This window comes from Colletes latitarsis, chromosome 9, assembly GCF_051014445.1.
Source record: "Colletes latitarsis isolate SP2378_abdomen chromosome 9, iyColLati1, whole genome shotgun sequence".
Classification (NCBI taxonomy): domain Eukaryota; kingdom Metazoa; phylum Arthropoda; class Insecta; order Hymenoptera; family Colletidae; genus Colletes; species Colletes latitarsis.
In genome coordinates, this window is record NC_135142.1 from 18,898,409 (window position 1) to 18,922,752 (window position 24,344).

General features: G+C 38.9%; 1 protein-coding gene across 1 annotated transcript in view; it reads left to right on the top strand.

Annotated features, from left to right (window-relative positions):
- Aop (ETS variant transcription factor anterior open) overlaps window positions 1–24,344 on the top strand; it is a 115,884-nt gene that overhangs the window by 25,397 nt on the left and 66,143 nt on the right. Inside the window, exon 3 of the mRNA XM_076773362.1 lies at window positions 19,054–19,243. The gene's annotated coding sequence lies outside the window, so the exon portion shown is untranslated. The remainder of the gene's footprint in view (window positions 1–19,053; window positions 19,244–24,344) is intronic.

Consider the following 24,344-nt stretch of genomic DNA (forward strand, 5'->3'; position numbering starts at 1 on the left):
GAAACACCGAATAGGAAGAGATCGATGCGAAGACAAAGAGGTATCATCGGAGAAGCTCGAAAAAAACTGACCAGCATCTAGATGTTTCCAATCAGCTTCGTCATTCTTGTACTCGTTGCGATACAGAGAGCAAAGTATACACGTGCAGAAGTGCACGAGAACGTAACGGCCAAACCGCATAAAAAGGATGAGGCAATACTAGGGGGTATCTATGTTTCGACGTATCAATGTCTTTGAAGGGTTCGCATGTCTAGCCTCTAGCTTAAGTAAAAGCGCGTTTCCTTGTTCGTTGCCCGACCGATCGAATTCGGTCCTTTTTCATACGTAACAAAGGACTTTGTTGACGTTCTCGAGATTTCTTCGCCTCGCGGCTCGAATTTCTCGATGGCTGGCAATCGACGAAGAAACGGTCAAGGCGCGGACAAGCACGATTCTCAAGTCGCGACAGCGACCTTATAGTCCCGGAGTAAGGTGGTATCGGTATTTCTTGCGGTTCTTTGTCCCGCAGGCCGTGCACCAACCTCACCTGCACCACGCCAGTTCGTCCAGGTAACTCGATCACGCGTGGCGTTCTCGCGACAGTAGAGCCCTTCTCTCTCCTCCCTTCCTTTCTGTTCTTCCTTCTGGAGGACCTCCATTTTCCTTCTCCACCTGTCTTTCTTTCCTTCTCCCTCTTTCACCTTCGTTCCACGAGCCGGTGAGCGTTATTGTAACGATCCGAGGATGATCGAGCCTCAGCCACTTCCGGTAAGGTCCACCGCCTTTTTTGTACAGACTCGAATTCCTTCTGCCGAGATTCCTTCGCCGCGTACGAGCAGCGTTATTTTACCAAAATTAAAAGGGGAGCTTTTTATACGAGTCGTTGACGCGTATCGAAGCAGGATCGAATCGTAGGAGCCAAAAATAACAGTTAACCGAATAATTTCTGTTAAAACTATATTGTTTAATTTAATGCCAATTTTCATTGTCAAACTTTGTCCAACGCGATGAAAATAATAAAAATCATTAGTAACGCGTTCGTCAATTATTACAAGAGGATACATGTCTGTTACCATTTATTCAAAATGTCCGAAGTAATGGAGGTTAGACGTAAAGAGATATAATAAATATTCTAGAAAATTGTCTGTGTAGCGATTTATTCATGACGTTTATTCGATCGTACAGTTCAATTTTGACCTGTGAAATATTTCATTATATAATTAAAATGTTATTTTTTATTTAACGAGTAACAGATAAACAGTCTTTCGTTCGTTTTTCGAAATTTTTTGCTAAATGAGAATTCTAACGATTTATGGTGAATACTCGGTAAATTAGATCCAGTGGTTGACCGGATAGAAAGATGATACACGATAATTAATTAATGCAAGGTAAAGAAAACGATGAATATTTTTCGATATGTCTGCGGTACCGCCGGTAGTCCCGTAACTCTGCTTGGCATTAGCAGTAATACTATACAACAGACGCAGAATTGAGTCTACGACGAAATCATTGCTAGGAACACGTTGCTTTCACCCGATACAAGAATCGAGAAGGTGTTCAAACACCGTTCGATCGACCTCAGTGCGCGCGCATTTGTCTCTGTGCTCTTATTTCTGTCCACGGTAAACTTTTTGTCAATGGAATTTCAATTATTATAAATTATTTAATCAGAGAATGTAGCTCCCCTCGACGGATTATACGATTTCTGCGTATGTTTTTATTGAACTGGCAAAGTTGGGGCAATTCTAACCGCATACTGTCTTTTTATGTTATTTGAAAGATAAAAAGCAACTAAGCAAAATTTCATGAATTCAGTTTGTAACCGTTGTATAAGAAATACAAAAGAGATATAGCAGACGTACATGATAATTAAATGATTGATACGAGATTATATCGGTCTTTCGTAACCATTTCATTAACAGCAAAAGAAATATAATTATCCAACTTGCGATGAGTTATCTCGTCAACCCCAATTAAAAGGTCAACCCTTGCGCGGTGTATTGTATTTCATGCATCGAATAAGTTGTTATTTACATTGATATAAGGGTCAAGTTACGGATAAAAGTAATTCCTATTGAGAAACTGAAGTCTTTATTTTCAAATAAATACATTTTTCAATCAAATTTAGCATACAAAATAAAGAGATTATATTTTGATAATTTCCATGTCGACTATACGGTAACCCTACTTTTGCCTTCTTATCTTCGAATTTCCTGGTAGTCGCTCTACGTTGCTTCCATCTTGGATGATATGTTTTCAGTTAAGTCTATTGTCTAACCAGATACCAAGATATTCATCCTTATTGCGTCTTTTCGCCTACAGAGGCTTTGAGATATTTCGTTTTCGGGTGGAATAGATAGCGTCGGTTTTGGAGACATTTAGTTTGAATTTCCATGGCTCAATGAACGATTTTATAGAGGAGAGGTGGTTTTGAATATATTTCACGGTTGGTTTTCCACGACGACGCGTACACTACTCCATCGTTAATGCATAGCGCTGGTGTCTCCGCTTCTTGCGGTTTCGCGGCCCAATTTTATACTGTGTCTCGGCATGCGCAGAACCGCAACATCAGACGTTTGCGCAGAGCCTCGACACCAGTTGCTTGCGCAGAACCTCGATACCAGACGCTCGCGCAGAGACTTAACTTATTATAATTTAAGTTTTGCCTTGATTTAATGGTTGATCTTGCTATGGTAGCTTCGTTCAAATTTTACTTAAAATTAAACAATATTTCCGTGGAATGTCAAACAAATTTTAAAGAAAAATCGGCAGGGTAAGTGGAGAAATTTTTCGACGAAAAAAAAAGTTTCAAATCATTCTGAAAAAATTATTCACGGTTGCAGGGGTCAGTTACAATCATTTTTGGTGAATAGACATACCCTCGAAATCCTAACCATTTTTGAGAAAAAAATTCAGTAGGTATTAAAATTTTTTGGCGAGAAAAAAAAATTTCAAATCGTTCTGGAAAAATTATTCACGGTTGCAGGGGTCAATTACAATCATTTTTGGTGAATGCACATACCCCGGAAATCCTACTCGTTTTCATGAAAAAAATTCTTTACCGGAAATATAATATGTAAGCAGAAATGTTTCTGTAATTTCATTTTCTGTCTCACTTCCTCTCGTGTTTCTTTTCTGTAATGTCACGAGTGACACGAAAATGGTAATGGTGCTCCAAAACCACATGAAAGGGGCCGAGAAATTACATTAGATCTAATGTAAGGTCTACTCACATACTTCGTCTGTACTTCAGTGTCGATCTTGAATTAAAATTCTTAAAAAGGAAAATGGATAGAAAGAAACGTTGTTCGAAGATATTTCAAATCGTATGCCGGTGAAAGAAATTTCGATGTGCAATTAGAAACCTCAATTCAATAATCGTGATTTAAATCATAACCGATATAGTATCGAAATAGAATTGATAACAGAACCGATATTACTTCGGAGCAGTTACTCCAGTAACAGTTATAACGCTATTTCGGTTCTTCGTGATTGTTGCAACAGTTTTTAATCCCCGCGAATGCGCGTAAAATTCTACCCTGAAGTTACGGAGCGCAGAAATACTTCCGAGGTGTCGAAACAACAAGTTCGGAATAGGAACTTAGTTCGGTTTAAATCCGCGGAAGTAACGATAGACGGGATTGTACATACCGGGTGTAAGTAGCACACATGCACGATACGGTGCATCAAAAACACGTAAGTAGGAATTTACGAGGAGAAGCCTCGAGGCGCTGCCAGCCTCCTTATCCTCGGTAACCTGTACGATGAGAAAAGGAACTCTCATCGAGGTGGGATAAGGAGGAAGAGGAGGAAGAGGGCACAGGGTACCGTTCTGTCCTCGGGGACCTTGGTTCACCGGGTCGGTTCTCCTGGCTTCTCATCCACTTAACAAAAAGCGGCTTAACCACCGATCTTCTCTTATTCTACGTTCTCTTCCTTTTCCTCTTCTCGTCTACGACCTCGAAACTGCTCACAGTTGCGCGATGATTTCTACTTCCTACTTTTGGAAAGGAAATTTGATTAAACTTGCACTACGGCAAGTAATCCCCGTTTTAACATTGTCCTTTAGTTTTCTTCGTTCGACGACGATCGAAGAAATTGTCTCTACAATGTGCTTTTACCGCACACTCTGCGACAATTTTGTTACCTCGTCCACATTTTGTTACGTCTCTAAATTTTGTGAAGCATTAACTTTTCTTGAAAGTATTTTATGGTTCCTTTGACGAGAATTACTTCTCAGACAATGATGTATAGGGTTTGCTATCAAATGTACAAAAATACTTGTGATAGTCATCTCATAATGGAGGACATTTGAGGGGGATTCTTGTGTAATAGGTTCAAGAAATCGAGTTTTCTTCTTTCTTGTAAATCAGAATGATAACGTAAAATAAGGATCATGTACCATTAATTGGTACATTCGTGTAGACCTATAAATTACTGCCGTGTTACCAGGAATGCAGCTTGGATTTGCAAAATACTGTTGCTTTTGTGGGATAGACGTGCATTATATTAAGATAGATTGGTCTTCCAGAATCGTTAAATTAAACAAATATTTTACTACCACCATATCAAATTGAGGATAATAAAGAATTTTGCGAAAGTCATGAAACACGACGATGAAGAAGCCTTCTGTTATTTAACAGAAAAGTATCCTCGTTTTCAAGGATGAAATAAAAGAGCAGAAAACTGTGAGGAATTAGTAATTAATTTACTATTAGAATACTAAAAATGGGGATGTAAAATGTCATTAAAAATGCATTTTCTGCATTCTCATCTGGATTGCTTGCTCTGGCAAACATTTTTACCAAGATATTGCCACCATGGAGAAGGGATACCAGGAGAATCCTGCAATTTTAGCAGACAACTGAACTGGAGTACTGTAAGAGATGTCCCAGAGATTCATCATAAGTTAAACGTAAACATTATAGAATCTTGAGTTTATAAAAAAATGTAGACACGCATAAATAAGAAACAAGCTTGATCGTCAACGATATTATTGAAAATTTGTTGACCAGTGTTACCAACACTTAGATACGTCGACATCTCGGAGTACGGAAAGTCGCACTGTCGCGTGTCGAGTCGCCGTTTTTAGAATTTGATTTGTTTGTTGACTTCGCTTTAGGTATCAGTTTTAACACTTTTAGCCTGGGTGCACTCATAAATGTGGATGTATACTATCCGACACAGAATGAGCTGGCACCAGATCGATAAAGATTCTTCTAGGCACTTCATACGCGTATATTTAGACGTAGCGTATCGGATCCTCAGAGACTCGAAGCGACCAGCCATCGGCCAACCTGCATCAGTTCAGTTATACACCTGACCCTCCTTTTACACGGTATTTTTTTTTACGTGATTTTACAGTTACACGGTTTCCATTAACACGCTTTATCCAGAGCTGCGCGACTTTTTTTTAAACAATTTATTCGCGATTACGTGAATTATGACCGATGCTGACGAGGAAGAATCCTTAAACGATTCTGATCGGAACAATAATGAAAGAGTTATAATTGTCTGATAAATTGAAATAGCTCGTACAATTTTCATTATTTTTACTTGAAAAACTATACTATGTACTCTGAAAACATTAGTAGTAAAAAACGCTAGTTTTCTGTTTAAAAAATAACAAAAAAGATCTAGACATTGCATGTCTGAATTGGAACACCTCCTTAATACCATAAATTGGATAAATCGACAACCCGGTTGATGTTTTACGTCATCGTAAACATTAATTGGTTATTTTGCGGCTTGAAAGGGCTATGTTCGCGTGTTTGGTTGATTTACTGACGTGAATTCTGTTGCGTTATCGTTTTGGCTGGTGCTTTTCGTCTGAGAAAAGTCACATAACGGCGATTAATCCACAACGGCAACAGATGTAACAATCATTCGTACTTTCGACGCTATTCCAACGTACTGTAATCATTCTCCGAAGTATGGCCATTAAACGTATCGACCTTATGACTTTACGACCGATGTACAACCGCCAACTTATGACCCAGAACTTCTCGCTTTCCCGGTTTACTGGAAATAGCCAGTTATTTCCCCTATCCGTTTCCTTCTTAATGCTTTTTCGCATCTCCGATATTTATTAATTTAGTTTTCTCCGCGGATAGCATTCACGGTTTGACGATGAAGCCAGAGGAAACAGCATCTCGATCGAACTCGACGCTTTGTCGTAAACATTTTATAAAATTATCAGGATATTATTATTCGTTTAAAGGTGAACGTACCTTTAAATGAATTTTATTTAACAAATTACGAGGAGGAATTACACTATGCTGTAATGATGTAGGTTTAACAATTCAATACGCGTAGAAAAACATTTTGGAGGGAAAAAACTTGTGAATTCGTCGGTGTTTGAATACTGCGTTGGTTCTCGCTCTACAAATATTTGTTAAACACGACTTTACCACTGACAAACTAAACAACATTGTTTCTAAGACCAACAAATATAACACCGAACGACGAAGCTAAACAGGAATTTACATGGGTTCCAGATAAACCGGGCAATAAGGAAAGTTCCAATTATAGCTTGAATTGCAAATTGAAATTCGCGCGTACAAGAAGATTTTATATTCGTTTATTGTCGAATTAATATTTAGTAATTGATTAATTCTAATTAAATGTGTATTTGTGGGTAACCGTTCTTATCAACCGCAGAGTTAATTGAGAGAGTATTAATGTTAATAAAACGGTATAACTGCTTCTTTTACGCGTTAGAACTGTAGATAACATAACTACGGGTGATGAAGAGTTGGCTCGTCCGGTGATTAAGAGGCTTCCTGCAAAGAAAATACGCTCGATGGAGTCGATCTCGATCAACGATCAAGAAACGGAAGCCCCACCCGTTTTACCTGTCCTACCTACTTGTTCCGCGGCCTCTAGACGTTTCCGGTTTCTTTTTGAAGAACAGAAGTCAACATCCTCGTTCGACGCATCCGTGGCCACGTTCAATCAACTTTTGAACGATTCTTTTGGTTAAAAATAATTCCAGCGATGTTCAAATCATCGGCTGTGATTGCTAACACATTATGCGCCGGAGACGTGTCATAGCATTATAGTACGTCATCCACAGACTGCCCTCTAATGACCGGTGGCATCATTCGCTTGCGCGCATAGTCGGTGGATATTTGCGCAACGATGCAACCTTTCAATTTTCGCTCCCTCCACTAACTCGAACTACTCGAATTAAATATAAATGAAATGGGAATTTATAAGTTTAATTCCTCGTTCGAAAAAATCTCTTTCTTCGCTGTAGAAAAACTAATCGATTGCTGTTCGATAGCCTTTTAAAATTTAACCACTTTTGATGGATGGGTTATTTGATCTACAGGTTTTCCAGTTTTCAAATAAAGAAAGCTCATCGATGATTAAACCAGTCCTTATTTTGTCGAGTATATCTTGTTGTGTAGTAATCATGGCTAGATACCTGTTAATCTTTCTTGGGAAATCGTTTAAACGAAGAAAAAGATCTTTTTCCGCTTACCACTGACACTGGATGAATAATATTCACAAAAAAAGGTTTCATTGCAAAAAACTGTTATCGAGTTTGCTCACATGTGTCATAAGCCTGCGTTTCGTCGCTTGTTATGGCACGTTTGAGTAAATCTAGATCCTCAGCAATTTGTGTTTATGATTCTGCAGCAATATCTTTGCAAGTCTGCTTATATTGATATTGGTCAAAGAATGAAATCCTCAGCAATATCTCCAATAGTCAATCGACTAGTTATTAATGATTAATGATTTGGGGCATCCAGAACTCTCGCTATCTTTGACATGTTCGTGGCCCTCTTGGAATCGCATATATCATTTATAAACTCTTGGTTTTGGCACAGCATCGTCGACAAGACATTCGCTAACACGTAGGAAACTTTGCTACACTTTATAGCAATAACGTTTATCGCATAAAATTTATAGCAAATCTTTGCTCTCCCATTTTCTGTGGACCCCAAACAACACGACCGATTTGGATAAAAATTGAACCGAATACCGAGGAAAGTGTCACCGCGGCATGAAAAAAGATTGAGCCTGAAAAGAAGAAACCGAAAGAAAAACTGAGGCCTATTCTAGGCATCGCTAGATGAATTTCAAGAGCGTGACTGCAGATGAGCATCGTTACGCGTATTAAATTAATCTATCAACGTTAATAAGTGCAATCCCCTGCGTGCAGTCATATCACTTTGCCGCGCGAGGTCGTTGCGAAGAAACCTGTGTTGTGAGCCACAGCCTCCAGTTTTTACCCAGCAGGCGGCAATAAAGGTCTTTCGACAGGAGCGTTAGAAAGTTGGCGATAGATTTCAGCCATCTTCGCTAATAATTTGCCGCCATTGTATGAAATTTTTATTCTTTATTGCTTGCCATTTAACTATGAATACATAATTAAACAACGGATCGAAATAGTCCGAATATACGACCAAAGTTTGCTTTCGTAACGTGAAATTTATAAACAAGCAAAACTGTCGGATGTGAATCATACCGTTTGGTGTGGATTTTGGTCAGCGAAACCATTGGACCTCATTTCCTTCGAAACGAGGAATTGCATTACTGCAAACGACGGAAGATATGGGATAATGACCGAGTTTTTATAGACCAACTTAAATGGTACAGATTTAACTAATAAGTGGTTTCAGCAAGATGGTTTCGCGGTGACATAAATTAGCCTCCGAGGTCGTCTGATTCAACGTCTTTGAACTATCTTTTGCGGGGCTACGTTAAATCTCGGTTACGTGCCAATAGACCAAGAACGATCGACGACCTTAAAGACAATTGATCCCATCTGAAAAGCATGATTAATTTTTCAAATGAAGGATCGGTCCAGGAACCTTACGCGTGTATACTGATGTTGGTATTATATACATTTGCTGTGTGGAGACTGGCCAGGCAAACGACACGGCTTTCCTCGCGTGGCAAAGAGATACGACAGCCGGCACGCAGGGTATTGCGCTTGTTAACTTTGACAGATAGATTTAATACGCGTAATAAGCATAGCTGCTTGACCAGGGCGGTGAGTCATACGGATCGTCGACAGAAGCGCTAAAACGAAGTCTGCGATCAAATACCTCGGGATCCATATCGAGCGAAGACTGAAAGTCGCCAAAGCTTCGGATGAATCCGGGGGTCTTTCCAACGGTATTGCACGAGTCGCCAAAGCGAACTGGGGACTCAGGGACTGTTTGTTCCGATAACTACGTACGCTACGTTTGGCTAGAATGACCTGCTGAAAGGGAAAACAAAGTGGACTCTAGCTAGCGTACAGAAAATGGCTCTATTAAAAGTCACGAAGGCGTACAAGACGATATCGATGGATGCTCTATCGACTTGGTGATCACCAAACGGGCCTAGAGGTACCTCCAAAGAAGAGGACAATCAGATGTCGATGCAACAGCAAGGCACCAGCTACGAAGTAACGACACAAATGCTTTAGTAGGTACGATCTTCAACATGGGTATGATGTGGATACACCTAGATTTGGACCAACGTTCGTTTCACTCGATCTGGCTGGCCTCAGGAGATTGATGACATAATTCTGGAGTTCAAACTTGCAATAGTAGTTGGAGTAAAGATGATGTCATTTAAGTACCTTTCCTCGATAATATGGAGAATGTTAAGAGGGTTAATAACTCTGAGTCTACATCGCTCGATAGTGGAGGGACCAGGGGCTAGATAATATGCTAATAATGTCTAAATCAGGTGGTACAGTCTAAAGAACCTCGGTGTACTAATTATTCCGTGCATTAGTCAGTGCAGACTACCTATGATAGCCGTAATGGCGCGAGCCTAAAATCGATTGGACAGTCATCCTCTTAAAACTGAGCGTAATGGTTGATTTTCCACGCGTATCAGTGTCGTATCCGATAAATTGTCATACTCGATTTTCTCAAAAACCAAGCCCCGTAGGAAAAACTTTCATTTTATCTCTTCGACTTCGATAACGAAGTATCCTTTATCGCATTTCCGTTTCACTTGCGAGTTCATACGCCGTCTAGTGGCGAAGTTTCGAAGCGACGCGGGGCGAGACGTGATCGCGCAGCGATTAGGCGGGTTGCAGCGTCGCGCGGCGCCCGGCATTTGTGACATGAAATGCTACGTCACAAACTCCACGGAGAATTATTCGAAGCAGTGTCGCCAACAATACAGAGTCGTATAACTGTGCGTCGATTATCAACGCTCGACAGAGAAAAAACTATTGGATCTGTTTATTATTATTTGTTACCTCGCCTTTTAGGAGCTTTGTTTGCTACATAACAGAGTATGGTTCTTATCATCGTTTGGTTAGGATCTCTGCTAATGATACTTTAGATATCCCGCTCTTAACTCGTTCTTTGTACGCGTTGGGTTATTGTAACCTATCCTAATTATGGTCAGGGTTTAGCGTCGATTAGGATCCCTGGCTAATACGTTAAGCAGCATTTGTTTTAAACGAATCCATTACCTCGTCGCGTTAATTCAAATTTCACGTTTGATTCATGACCGTTAAAATAGATTCACCGGGGAAGCGGTCCTCTTTCTCTTTTTTCGTGATACGTTTTTCTTTCTTCTTTTCATTCCGACGTCGGAATCATTTCGCTCTTCTAGCAGGGGGAGAAGAAAACCCTTTTATCGTCGCGTACACCGTTGTCCTTGCACAATGGTCCGTGTAATCAGCGGCGAGTGATTGTCACACGACGCGTACCTTTCGCTATTTCTCTCTTTTCTCCATGGGCTTTCTTCCCTTTTCTGCATTTTTCTCGAACTGCAAGGGCCAGCGCACAATGACGTCGGGGATTCGTCATTGTTCCAGGCGGCTGTAAAAGTAAAGCAACCGCCGTGGCAAAAAAAAAAAAAAAAAAAAAAAAAAAAACATCTGAGTAATACTTTAATACGGCTTCTCTTTTGCTCGCCGCGCTTCCTTCATCATTCAACTTGCGCCACCGACGAAAATCTCATCATTTAGAGTGACTCGATGCGGCGTAAAGCAACCTACCGTAGTGTGAACGCTCCTTGTAACATTTACCGTGCCCGACGGAAAGAGATGCTGGAGACTAAATTTAAGTTTCTCGAGATACTTTCCCCAGAACGATATATCTATAAAATATTTCGTTTTCTTTTTCCATTCCGAGCTTGGCAAATTTTAGTATCATTCGTACCTTATTATTGACAAAAATTAAAAAACAATATAGTCGTTTATTACAAATAGTCTGAAATACATAGGTTGGAATTGCAACTAGTATAAAGAGATAGCATCGATAAATAATAAGATTTTTTGGAATATACAGGGTGTTCGGCCACCCCTGGGAAAATTTTTAATAGGGAATTCTAGAGGCCAAAATAAGACGAAAATCAAGAATACCAATTTGTTGATGGAGGCTTCATTAAAAAGTTATTAACGTTTAAAGTTCCGCTCGTACTGAATTTTTTTCTCGAAAATGTGTAGGATTTCAGGGGTAGGTCTATTCACCAAAAATGATTGTAATTGACACCTGCAACTGAAAATAATTTTTTTAAAATGATTTGAAATTTTTTTCTTTCGTCGAAAAATTTAGGCACCTATATCCCCTGTCGATTTTTCTTAAAAATTAGTTCTTCATTTTTAGTAATTTTGTTTAACGTCCTACAGAAAAGTTGTCTAATACTTTTTTGTAGGTACCCATGAGCTCTACTTCAGAAAAAAGTTTCATTGAAATATATTCACAATTGTAGGAGTTATGGCTGTTTGAAAATTCGACCATTTTTATGGGGTTTTTCTCATTTTGCGGGGTAAAGGAACAACTTTTCGAATATTTTTGGAATATCTACATATTCTACACCAAAATACGCGTAGTTTGCTTTTTTAAACATTAAAATCGTCCAATCCATTCAGGAGTTATGACGTTTTAAAGATTCGCATGAAATTTCGGGGGTGCATTCCTGGCCTCACATTAGATTTTCGATCAAGAATTTTTTTCTCGAAAGTGCGTAGGATTTCGGGGGTATATGTAATAACCAAAAATGATTATAATCGATCCCCGCAACTAAAAATAATTTTTCCAGAACAATTTGAAAAATTTTTTTTTTGCCGAAAAATTTCAACACCTACCCGAATTTTTTTCTCGAAAATGCATAGGATTTCGGGGATATGTCTATTCACCAAAAATGATTGTATTTTACCCCCGCAACCGAAAATAATTTTTCCAGAATTATTTGAAATTTTTTAATTTAACTTTCTAATAACTTTTTAAAACAAAGCCTCAGTTAAGACATTGGTTTATTCTTGGTTTTCGTTCTATTTTGACCTCTAGAATCTCCCATTAAAATTTTTCCTAACAGTGGTCGAACACCCTGCATGTGTCGATCATTATGAAATTGTCCAAGCCATAATTAATAAGAAAAAAGAATTGTAATCCTAAAGAAAAATAGAACGCTGCGACAAGTTAAAAATGCTACTGATCGATAACCGTAATACTGTTCTTCGATCGAATAGTTAAATTTTTCTTTGTTCGTTGCGAAATAATTAATTTTTATTTTTATTCGACTAGCTAACGAATAAACAGTTTATTTTTCATTCGAAAGGTAGTTTTTAAACGGACTCATAATCAGCATTATTGTTTATATATTATATACATAGTGTTCCCTGGAAGTCTGTACCGCGTCCCCAGAAGTTCAATTACGAAAACTCGATCGTGTTAAGTAATCACGCTTTCGAAGGGCTTGAAATTGATGTACATACTAGAGATGCAGTTGATTTTCAGTTAATATTCACAGATTTTACACTTATGTTTTGGATTATTAATTACACTTTGAAGAACTTCCTCTTCGACGAGTTATGATCGTTTGAAAATTGGGCCATTTTTATGGGGTTTTTCTCATTTTGCGGGGTAAAGGAACAACTTTTCGAATATTTTTGGAATTTCTACATATTCTACACCAAAATACGCGTAGTTTGCATTTTTGAACATTAAAATCGTCCAATCCATTCTGGAGTTATAACGTTTTAAAGATTCGCATGAAATTTTGGAGTGACATTTCTGGCCTCACATTAGATTTTCGGTCAGGAATTGTTTTCCCGAAAGAGCGTAGGATTTCGGGAATATGTGTAATGACCAAAAATGATTGTAATTGACCCCCGCAGTCGAAAATAATTTTTTTAGAACGATTTGAGATTTTTGAATTTAATTGTTAATAACTTTTTATCGAAGCCTCCATCAACAAATTGGTATTCTTGATTTTTGTCTTATTTTGGCCTCTAGAATCCCTCGTTAAAATTTTTCCCAGGGGTGGTCGAACACCCTGTATATTGGTATCAAGACTGCCCTTTCAGCCGATATAACTCATTGTTTTTGCATTTAATCGTTTGGACGTGATAGAATTAAATACAGATGGTAAGATAATTGTGACTTTTTCAATACAAGTTATTGTAAACGACCACGTTGTATTACAGAGATTGTTTCGAATTTTGGTCACAATATACCACCTTTCGGCCCGTTGTGCACAATGACTTCCGTTACGGTGTTTCCTGGCTTGACGGATGATCCACGGGGGTTTTTGCTCGTCGTATCGAATGGAAATGCGAATCGTTTCGCGGCGAATCGCTTTCAAGCGATCTTCCCACATCGATCCAGCGATACACACGTACATTGGCGAAAGGGAACGGAAAGGGGCTCGTCTCGGGCGAATTTTCGTAAGCATCGATAGGCTGGGCACGTGGTGACTGGATAGGCGTAATGCGCGGCCTGTCGGCTTAAATTGCATTCTGCAGGGGGTTGCGTATCCACGTGGAGGGTGGATCCGTACCGCACGAGGGTGGTACAAAGGAAACTGGAGTACTAACCAAGGCATTAGCAGGATGCCCCGGTTTCCGACAAACAACATCCACAGCCCCCACCGTCGATGGCCGTCGTTTCCCCCTTTTCCCCTCACCACGCTTTGGGAGCGGTCTTGCAACCTAATTACGTAGGGACTACGCTTTTTCCTATCGATCTCAAAACCTGAAAGGGAGACTGTCTTCTCTTTTAGCCGATTTTGCGTCTGATCTTCGACCGCGTCGTCCATTTCATGTTTCAGCCCCTTTTCGTCGATCTTTTGCGCGATCGTGTTCGTCGACACTGGATCGTTTATACTCAAATTTTGGATCGTGTATCGCACAATAACGAGTCTGACTCGTCGTACGCTCGTTTCAACTTAAGTTATGTACATTTGAAAAGGTACTTGAAATTAAATCGTTCGTATCTGACTTTGTTCGACTCGAAAAGAAACGTAAACAGCGGTGATTGACTTACCGATGGCTAATCCGAGCAACAAATTTTATCAACATTCGAGACACGCTACCGTAATTGTTACCATAACCGTTTCCTGCTTGAATTCTCACCCCGGTAGGGTAAGCAGAATCACTAAACGCAAGACGAATCGTTAATCGTGCCTCGAAAATCAGCATGTAATTTTCAACGCGCCGCCCTGACTCGCAAACGTTTCGCCTTTTACACGAACTGTCAGACGGCGCGCAGATTTATTCAACCGCGTATTTGTGGAATAACAAGGAAACACGGAATTTACGAAATTCTATATTTACGTGGAATAGGATGATGTGTACGTGGAGGAAGTGCAGTATACTTGGAACACAGAAAATAAATGTAATTAGGAATATTTCAAACTATAGCGATCCTTTCCCGCAATGTGAATCACAACGGAGACAAAAGAGAAGAAGAGTGGGTGAAGTGTTTCGCGTGTAGAAATGTGGGTATACGGTGAATGTGCTGATTATGACACCGGAAGTTGCGCTGTGATTACCGCAAGTAAATTTTAAGTTAAAATTGATATTTATCTGAGACGATTGTTCCTGTACTTGGATTTTTTTGCACGATTTGATCGTAAGAGAAAATGGTTTTATCATTTACTTGTTCTTTTAATTTTATGTCATATTTCAATTCGGACCAACGTTTTAGATTCTTCGTTATTCAAAAGAGTTTTAAATATAAAATTGGTTCCTTTACGATATTATGCAATTTTAGTTTTTCCTATTCTCTACCATAGTTTTTTATTTATTTTAAACTGATACATTTCCTCTATTTGTATAGATATACAGGGTGTCCGGCAATCCCTGGGAAAAATTGTAATGGGAGATTCTAGAAGCCAAAATAAGACGAAAATCAAGAATATCAATTTCTTGACTGAGGCTTCATTAAAAAGTTATTAGAAAATTAAATTAAAAAATTTCAAATCATACTAAAAAAATTATACTTAGTTACAGGGGTCAATTACAATAATTTTTGGTCATTACACATATCCCCGAAATCTTACGCACTTTCGAGAAAAAAATTCTTTCCGAAAATCTAATGTGAGGCCAGAAATTCTTCCTTGAAATTTCATGCGAATCTTTAAAATATCATAACTTCTGAACGGATTGGAGGATTTTAAAGTTTCAAAAGGCAAACAACGCGTATTTTATTGGAGAATATGTAGAAATTCCAACAGTATTGAAAAAGTTGTTCCTTGACACCGTAAAGTGAGAAAAACCCCCTAAAATTGGACCAAATTTCAAACGGCCATAACTCCTACAATAGTAAAGGTATCTCATTGAAATTTTTTTCTGAGGCAGAGCCCTTGGGTACCTACAAAAAAGTATTAGACAACTTTTCTCTAAAGCGTCAAACAAATTTATTAAAAATAAAAAACGATTTTTAAGAAAAATCGACAGGTAGGTGCCTAAATTTTTCGACGAAATTAAAAAATTTGGGATCGTTTTAAAAAAATTATTTCTAGATTCTGGGGTCAATTACAATCATTTTTGGTGAATAGACCTACCCCCGAAATCTTACGCATTTTCTAGAAAAATATTCAGTACAGGTGGAACTTTAAACGTTAATAACTTTTCAACGAAGCCTCCATCAACAAATCAATATTCTTGATTTTCATCTTATTTTGGCCTCTAGAATCTCTCATTACAATTTTTCCCAGGGGTGGCCAAACACCTTGTATATTTAAATTTTATTTTAACTTGTCTTAATTCCATGGTATTAAAATCTCGTTTCATTTAATGTAAACCAATCATAAATAAAGATATTTAGGCGATCTCGCGGATATCTATGTTTTTATGGGAAATGTTAATTTTCAAAAAACTACGTAATGTATTTAATATGGAAATATATAAGAAATACTTAAAGATACGAATTATTATATGTATTTAGGAATTGAAACGATCCTCTATAAAGCTCCCATAATGTTAATTTTATTAATAAAAATATGAATTTGCATAAAGATCCGCAGTCTAGTGATCGCACAAATTAATTGTTGGAATTAAAAATACATTTTTTCGAGCAACAATCAAACTGTCGCTGAATCGTTAGTATGAAAGATCGTCGGAGAGAGATGTGGAAAATTTCATATTGTTTGTTGAAACGAGTCGGGTAGAACGCGGAAGGGTGCAAAACGCATGTTATGTTCGATCTCCGATTCGATGCAGCTCGTTTCCACCCTTGAAAATCTGGTCGCACCCCGACGAGCGTTTGGTATATTAGTCATTCGAGCGCAGCTGGGAATCATGCTTGGGGGTGCGCGTTCCGTTTTGCAAGGTCAAATCAATTCCGGCCTAGTCTGCGGCCAGACTCGGCTTTTCTCGTTCGTTTTTTCGCTTTCGACCATTCGTTTTCGTCACGATTCCGTTATTTTCGAATCGTCGCGTCGCCTTTAACGATACGTTACGTGGAATGTATTTGATCGTTTTCGATAAATATAAACTTCTCTCCAAAAAAACAAAAAAATAATGATTTTAGCGTTCGAGCTCCGTTGATCGCGAACGCGGTAACGATTTTCAGAGATGCGGTGTATCAGTAGCGTGTCTGTTGAAAGAACGCCCGAACCAAATGGAGACGTATAAAAAAAAAAAGAGAGATAGAAAAAGAAAGGGAAAGAAGGGGGAAGAAACAGGAAGAGAGGATAAAGAGAAGGGTGCCGGTAGACCTCCCTATTGACAACGGCTTTCATCTTTATAATTCAACCCCTCGCGCCACCCTCAATCCTTTTTGCCTTTTCTCCCTAATGCTTTTTTACCATCCATTCGCTGCTGTGTTCCACGTGTCACCTATCACATGCCATCCACGAACTTACGCCTTTTTTTCACCGAAATTCTCTGCGCTTTATCTATCGCGAAAAGAACCATTTTGTTCTCTTTGCTGGTGCGCGTTCATTTCTGTTATCAACATTTCGCGTATTCTTACGCTTCGTCCAAGGGGCCTCTCTCATTTCGAAATGATCAAAATTCGTATTTCTGTTGGCCACGCTCTTAAGAATATCTCTCAAAATTCGATAATTCCCGATAAAGTTGACAATCACAAAGGCCTTACAAGGAACGGTCCCTCAAATCAGAAATTTTTTAAATTTTCGTTTGCCGCGGGAATTCACTTTAAGGGGTGGGGAAACTAACCCTCAAATATTCTGCTATTTTTTATTTTATTATTATACTTTTCAAAGTACACTAGAATAAACATTTTCAAACAATAGTCACCTCTTTAAATTAGATTCGTTGTAGATGATTTGTCGTCTTCTGAACTTTCCTTTTGATCTCGACTGTAAGTATCAAACAGACTCTTCATTTGTCCCTGCTTTTTCCTGAAAGATTCGTTTAAGTTCCTTTGTACGAAACCATGCGTTGCTTTGAAGTTCTCTTTTAAACTTCATACTTCTTCCGGTGGAAGGATTTGCATTTAGAAAGTAGAGTTTCAATTGTTTGGCCAAGTTTATGCTTTCGAATACGTCTTTTAGGGTAAAATTTCGAGCCTCAGGGTTCTCGTCAGTATTAGTTTGGACGATCTCTTCTTCTAGCAGCAATTCTTGGATATCTTCAGAATTTATTTACAAATTGAATTACATTTTGATAATAAGTATCCACCTTGCAATTTAAATATCTCAGGATGTTCGTTCTGTCGCTTCTGACGTTACAAATAAAGCAAAAGCATCCGCGTTTTACCCTACGCTCCCTTTTGATGTTTTTAAAATGTACGTAAAACATTCGCATACGCGCGTGTCAAAGTGTTGGCCAATTCAAGACACGCGGACCCATAAAAATCGACGCAAGTGAGACGTCGGTCTTAATGGGTTTTTGTTCCCTTTACACATATGGGAACGTCTTTCTGACCGAAAAAGGCTTGCGCTTCTTTGTGCACCGTTTTATGACTTTTTACGAGTGAAACGCCCGTCTAAATTGTACGACATCTTGTTTATACATGCCTTTCTTCCAATAAGGCCCACAACAAATAAATATCTTCCATTTTAACGTACGCATACTTTAATCCATGGCACTGGAATTAAATAAATGGTGCCTTATACTTTTTAAATCAGGGCCAAGTAATTTCATTTTGTTATTTCTCAGTATACATAAATAAATAGGAAGATAGTCTAAATACATAATGATAGATATACAGAGTGTTCGGCCATTCCTGGAAAAAATTTTAATGGGAGATTTTAGAGGCCAAAATAAGACGAAAATCAAGAATACCAATTTGTTGATTGAGGCTTCGTTAAAAAGTTATTATCGTTTAAAGTTCCGTTTGTAGAACGGCGATCTGCGAACAGCTGCGTACGCGTGATTGTGATTTTATAAACGTTAATAACTTTTTAAGGAAGCCTCAATCACCAAATTGGTATTCTTGATTTTCGTCTTATTTTGGCCTCTAGAATCCCCCATTAAAATTTTTTTTAATGTTCTGCGCTTGAATTAAGTAAATCATGTCGTATATTTTTAAACACAGAGCCAAATAATGTTTTTTCCTGTCATTCCCTATTTTAGTATACAAAAATAAATAGGAAGGTAGCTCGTAAAGAATACGTAACGGTAGATATGTTTCATTTTAATTTTCTGCATTAGAATTAAATAAATCATGTCTTATATTTTTCAAACCAGATCCAAATAATGTTTTTTCCCAGTTACTTCCTATTTTAATATACATAAGTACGAGGTATAAGAATTTTCATTCTTTTCAGGAAGTATTTATTTATTCGTCAATATTTATATTACCCCCTTCAAAGTAATCCCCGTTTGTGAAACACTTGTGAAATTCATCGATTCTGCTTTGTTTACAATCTGTTGACCAATGTTATTGGAACGAATTCGTCTCTCTGTTACAGTTCCATGAAAAGTCTACGAGAAGAAAAAAGAAAGCTGGTTTTCCATCGGATCGTCTTGTGTCTAAATAAAATCAAGTTGAAAACGTGGAAAGAAACATGAAGCACGGAGGAAGAACCTGCTAGTAAACGGCGAACCTGAGCTTCGGAAGGAGGGTGTATAGGTCACCCGACACCCTGCCAGGCCTCCAGGGTGAGTTAAATAGTATCATTCCCATATGGAAGGTCCTGCGCCGCGCTGTAAACCACGCGAGACACCATCTGTGACCGTTTCGACTATTTAGTCTCCCCTCGTTTTTCCATCGATCTGCCCCCTTTCCACGAAGACCACCGATCCAGCCGCTTCTGCCGGGCACCCGACGAAACCTCCGAAATCTCCGGGAGGTCTTCCCGAAGGGATCGACTGCACGGGCATTGCGACACACGTGAGTCCTCACCGAGAATCAGGCTAGGAAAACGATAGATCGTTCACCCATGCGCCCGTACTTTTCTTTCGCTGTTTCTTGCTTTTTCAGCTTCGAAACTACGCGGGGTTCCTAGACGAATATTTCGAAATTTTGTCAACCGACAGACCAACTCGTGGGAGGTCGGGATTCTTCCGTTCAGGTTTTAATTATGTTATTCATTTCTTCTCTACTGTTGTTATATACAGGTTGTTTCATAATTCACAGTACAGATTCAGTCAGGTAGATTCTACAGCTAAAAAATAACCCTTATCGAAATGCAAGAATCCTTCTATAATAATAGAACGTGAAAAGTACAATTTTCTTTTCACTGTTGTACGCACGAAATGTTAATATTCCTTTTAAACAATGCCTAGAACTGTTTACCTTCGCTACTGTTGTAATATACAGGTTGTTCCATAATTCAGGTAGAGATTCAGTAAGGTAGATTCTATAGCTAAAAAATAACCCTTATCGAAATGTGAGAATCCTTCTATAATAATAAAACGTGAAAAGTACAATTTTCTTTTCACTGTTGTACGCACGAAATTTTTTTTAAACGATGCCTAGAATTGTTTACCTTCGCTACTGTTATAATATACTGGTTGTTTCATAATTCACGGTACAGATTCAGTCGGGTAGATTCTCCAGCTAAAAAATAACCCTTATCGAAATGCAAGAATCCTTCCATAATAATAAAACGTAAAAAGTACAATTTTCTTTTCACTGTTGTACGCACGAAATTTTATTTAAACGATACCCTAGAATTGTTTACCTTCGCTACTGTTGTAATATACAGGTTGGTTCATAATTCAGGTAAAGATTCAGTCAGGTAGATTCTACAGCTAAAAAATAACCCTTATCGAAATGCAAGAATCCTTCCATAATAATAAAACGTGAAAAGTACAATTTTCTTTTCATTGTTGTACACGCGAAATTTTTTTTAAACGATGCCTAGAATCGTTTACGTTATATTAACGATCGATCGATTATCGACGAACGAGGATCCTAGAGAGTCGTAATAACGCAACCCGCGAGAAACGCAATGAACTTTCCGAACCACCCGATCCAAAGGAAAGTCTAGCGACGCCTCAAGGCTGGTAGAATTCCAGAGACTGAAATAGGAATAATCTCTCGGGAACTTTCTGGAACTAACGGGAGAGTCGGGGGCTGGAGAATGCTGGTTGCCGGAAGCCGACGGGGTTGAAACGAACGGAAGCGAAAAGGGAGCGCCGGAGAGAAAGCGGAAGAGCTGCGTGGAGTTGGCGGAGGGAGGCGTTGAGAGGAAAAGAGAACGAAGTGGATGAGTCGAAGAAAAAGGGTGAGAAAGGAAGGTGGAGAGACTGGAACCGGAACCGGAGCCGGAAGCGGGGAGTGCAGGAAGACGAAGGGACGTCGGCGTCGGTGGCGGCAGCGGCGGCCCCGATATGGCGGAAGCGTCGCGTTTGCCGGAAGTCGCCGAGGAAATGAAATGCCTCCCAGCCACCTAACCCCTACCAAGCTTCTCTTCCTTCTCCTTCCTCCGTGCTTTCTTTACAGGTTCTTCTCGCTATCGGAATCAAACGCCACCGTAATGGAAGTCTGTTTTTTTAAAGAATTTTCCATCCATCTATAAATCGTGGAACGCAAATTAGTAATAACACACCCCAGAAAATTACGTTAAAATCCATCGCGATCGACCTTTAAACACGTAATATTACGTCACTCGCGAAGCAAACAAAAAATGGTTGCCATCGACTATCGTAATTGCATTATTTTCTACGCGATAAGTATAAATTGCATACAAATACGTTTACGTTGGCCTTGAGGATAGAAAATTTCTGGATAATTTGAACGAGTAGGAAGCTACGAAACGAAAGAAACGATTGAACAAGAAACTCTCGCGGGATCTCGAAGAGATCGGCCCTGAAGAGCATTAAGTCACGGTACCGGTGAAAGGCGAATAACACGAATGCTTTTGAAGTCGCATGGTTTCTGGTTCTAATAACGCTATTATTCTAACGCGAGTCTTGTCTGCCTACTGATCTTTACGACTTCGCCCCGATCGTTTCCAAAGCGCTCGGTTGATCCGGTCGCAAGTCTGATTCTTGCTTGACAACAAGTAAATAACAGATGATATATATAAATAACTTATTAAGTTACTCAATAGATGATATTACAAATAACTTTTTCAAAATGATCAAGTTATTTCCTTCATCCCCTACGAAGCGAGCTTTTTACGAGAAAAAGTTTTTAATAAAAGTTGCATAGCGTTAAAAGATCGTGCATCACTGTAATCAATTCTTTTATATTTCAACTTTTTACCGTAGATAAAGAAGAAAAGGGTATTAAATAGAATATAAAATAAACGGCTTCCAAGATACTTGTAAAATAAATTTTGTTTTAAGCGTTGTTCGAAGTAATATCCGTTGCAATTAATGCAATTGCACAATCTTATTATCCTTTGTCAAGCGTTTCTAGAGTTATTGCGACACGTACACTGATAATACGTTCCCACATACCTTCCACTATTGACACTGGCTCGCGATAAACTTCGTTTTTTAATGCTCCCTAAAGGAAATAATCAAGTGGCGTTAAATCTGGCGAGCGAGTCGGACATGCTATGCTGCTACCGCGTCCGATCCAACGGTTAGGAAACAATCTGTTTAATACTCGCCGTGACTACTGGGCATAATGCGCATGGACAGCCGTCATGCTGATACCACATTGTTAAACGTATTAGAGACGGCACATTTTCTAATAGACCTGGGAGCGTTTCAAACAGAAAAGTGGAGTATGTTGGACCTGTTAACGAAGTAAGGTCCAATGAACCAGCGACCAATAATACCACGCCAAACGTTTCAACTCCAACGGCGTCGATGATCTATTTCACGAAGCCAACGAGGATCCTCTATCGTCCAATAACGCATGGATTTCTTATTCCATCAGACTTTATCGAAACATTCGTACAGTTACTCGTGCAACTGTTGCGAAATAGTGGGAAATTTCTTTCTTTTTATTTGGTTGTTCGTTAAATACACTTTCACTATCTAGTTGTAAGAATTCATAGAAGATCAAGTTAGTTGTTTTCCCCAACAAGAAAATTTATTGTTTGTTGTAATACATGGGGCCACGTGGTTGGAGCGGGATTTTCTGACTTGGGTCAGGTCGAAATTCCCGATGTGGCTGATGTTCTCCTATACCTGGGCTGCTACCTGGCGCGGAGAATTTCAGCAAAGTTGGCAATCTCGGTTTGGTAAAATCCACTCGCCTCACCTCCACATGGGGCGCCCGGGATCCTGTACCGATGTGTCAAGGATTTGGCTGTGTTGTTAATTTATAGTCTCAACCAGAACGAGAAAGACTTACGAGAAAAGGTCCTCGTGTGCGATTGTACTTGGAGTGAAGGTGAGTCATCCGAGTACACATCTTCGATGATATGGAAAACGTTGAGAGGGCTGATAATTTTGAGTCATGGCTCCTAGAGTGGAGCAGCCAGATGGTAGAACCAGCCTAAAGTGCACCAAGAGTGTCGAGACGAGCATACGTAACATATCTTATACATCGTTATCTACTAATAACGTAAATAATTAATGATAAATCAAATTGATAAGACTCTAAAGAAGAAATATAAGATTATGTCTTGTTCGATTAGAAGAATCCAAAATAGCTGGAACACCAGCCAACAGTAAAATATTCAAAAGTTTTTCGTGTCGAACTTTAAATGTACGTGATCTCAGATACCTGAACATCATCAGTCTCGCCTTTCAAGACCCATACTCCGCGATGCCTGGTGGTCACAGGATGGGGGGAAATGCTCTGGGCCTTTCTCTTAGCTCAGCACGTAAAGCCCCCAGAACTCTTGCTTGCCACAGGCCGAGTTAAACAAGCCTGCAGTAACATTTGATCCATTTGCAACTGAAATTCAACGACATTAGACGAAGTGGTAAATGAAAACTAACAATTAAAAAATTCGGAGTCTAAACACTTTAATTTGGGAGCGGCCAGGCTCCCTTAATGTTGTGCTTGTCATTTTTGCGATAGATTTAATGGTTTCCCTTGGTTTTCTGTTAAGAATTTGTGCATAAAATAATATTGCAAATGATTCATTCATTTTACAGTAATTCTTATAGGAAAAAAGTTTCAGTTTACGAACGATCTTCAAGAAGTATCGTTCGGCGACGCAACACAGCGTGGCGTGGCGAACGCTGGGAAATCTTAGACACCTGATAGCGCATGCGTCAGACGCGGAATCGTAGAGGGGTAATTCCCATTACAGTAGTCCCTCGCTACAGTTCGTACGGTGGGGACTGTGTCACAAATTCTAACGAGGGTGTTATCGTTTCACTCGAATCGTAGACCAAAGTGAGAATCACTTAGTGTAACACGAAGAGAAACATTCAACATTTATCGAACATCATTTATACTACAGATCTCAAAATTATTCAGAAGTCAAAGTAAATACGTTTTATACTTGACCTGTGAACATTAACTATTTGGGTTATTTAATTGTATACGATTATAACAACACGATGTTAAATTATAAAAACGTTCGTAGTCGTTATTATTTCGCTGTTTGCTCAATGTTTTGTTTTAACTATCTAACGAAAAAATAATAGCTATATTTTAACTTTCTTAAGTAAAATATTCTATTTCCTTATATTCACAAATTCTATTCTACCACTTCTCGCATTATAAAGTCACACTAATGCGAACAGGTTCATTAATAGGAGTCACTGTCTTACTTGTCCTAATAACTCGCTAACGATGCACAGTAATAAAATAAATGGTTCGAATAAATATTATTCTGTTTCAAAAAGTCTAGGGAACCCTTGTTTTTTCTCGACAGTAGATCCGGAAGAATTTATTTCT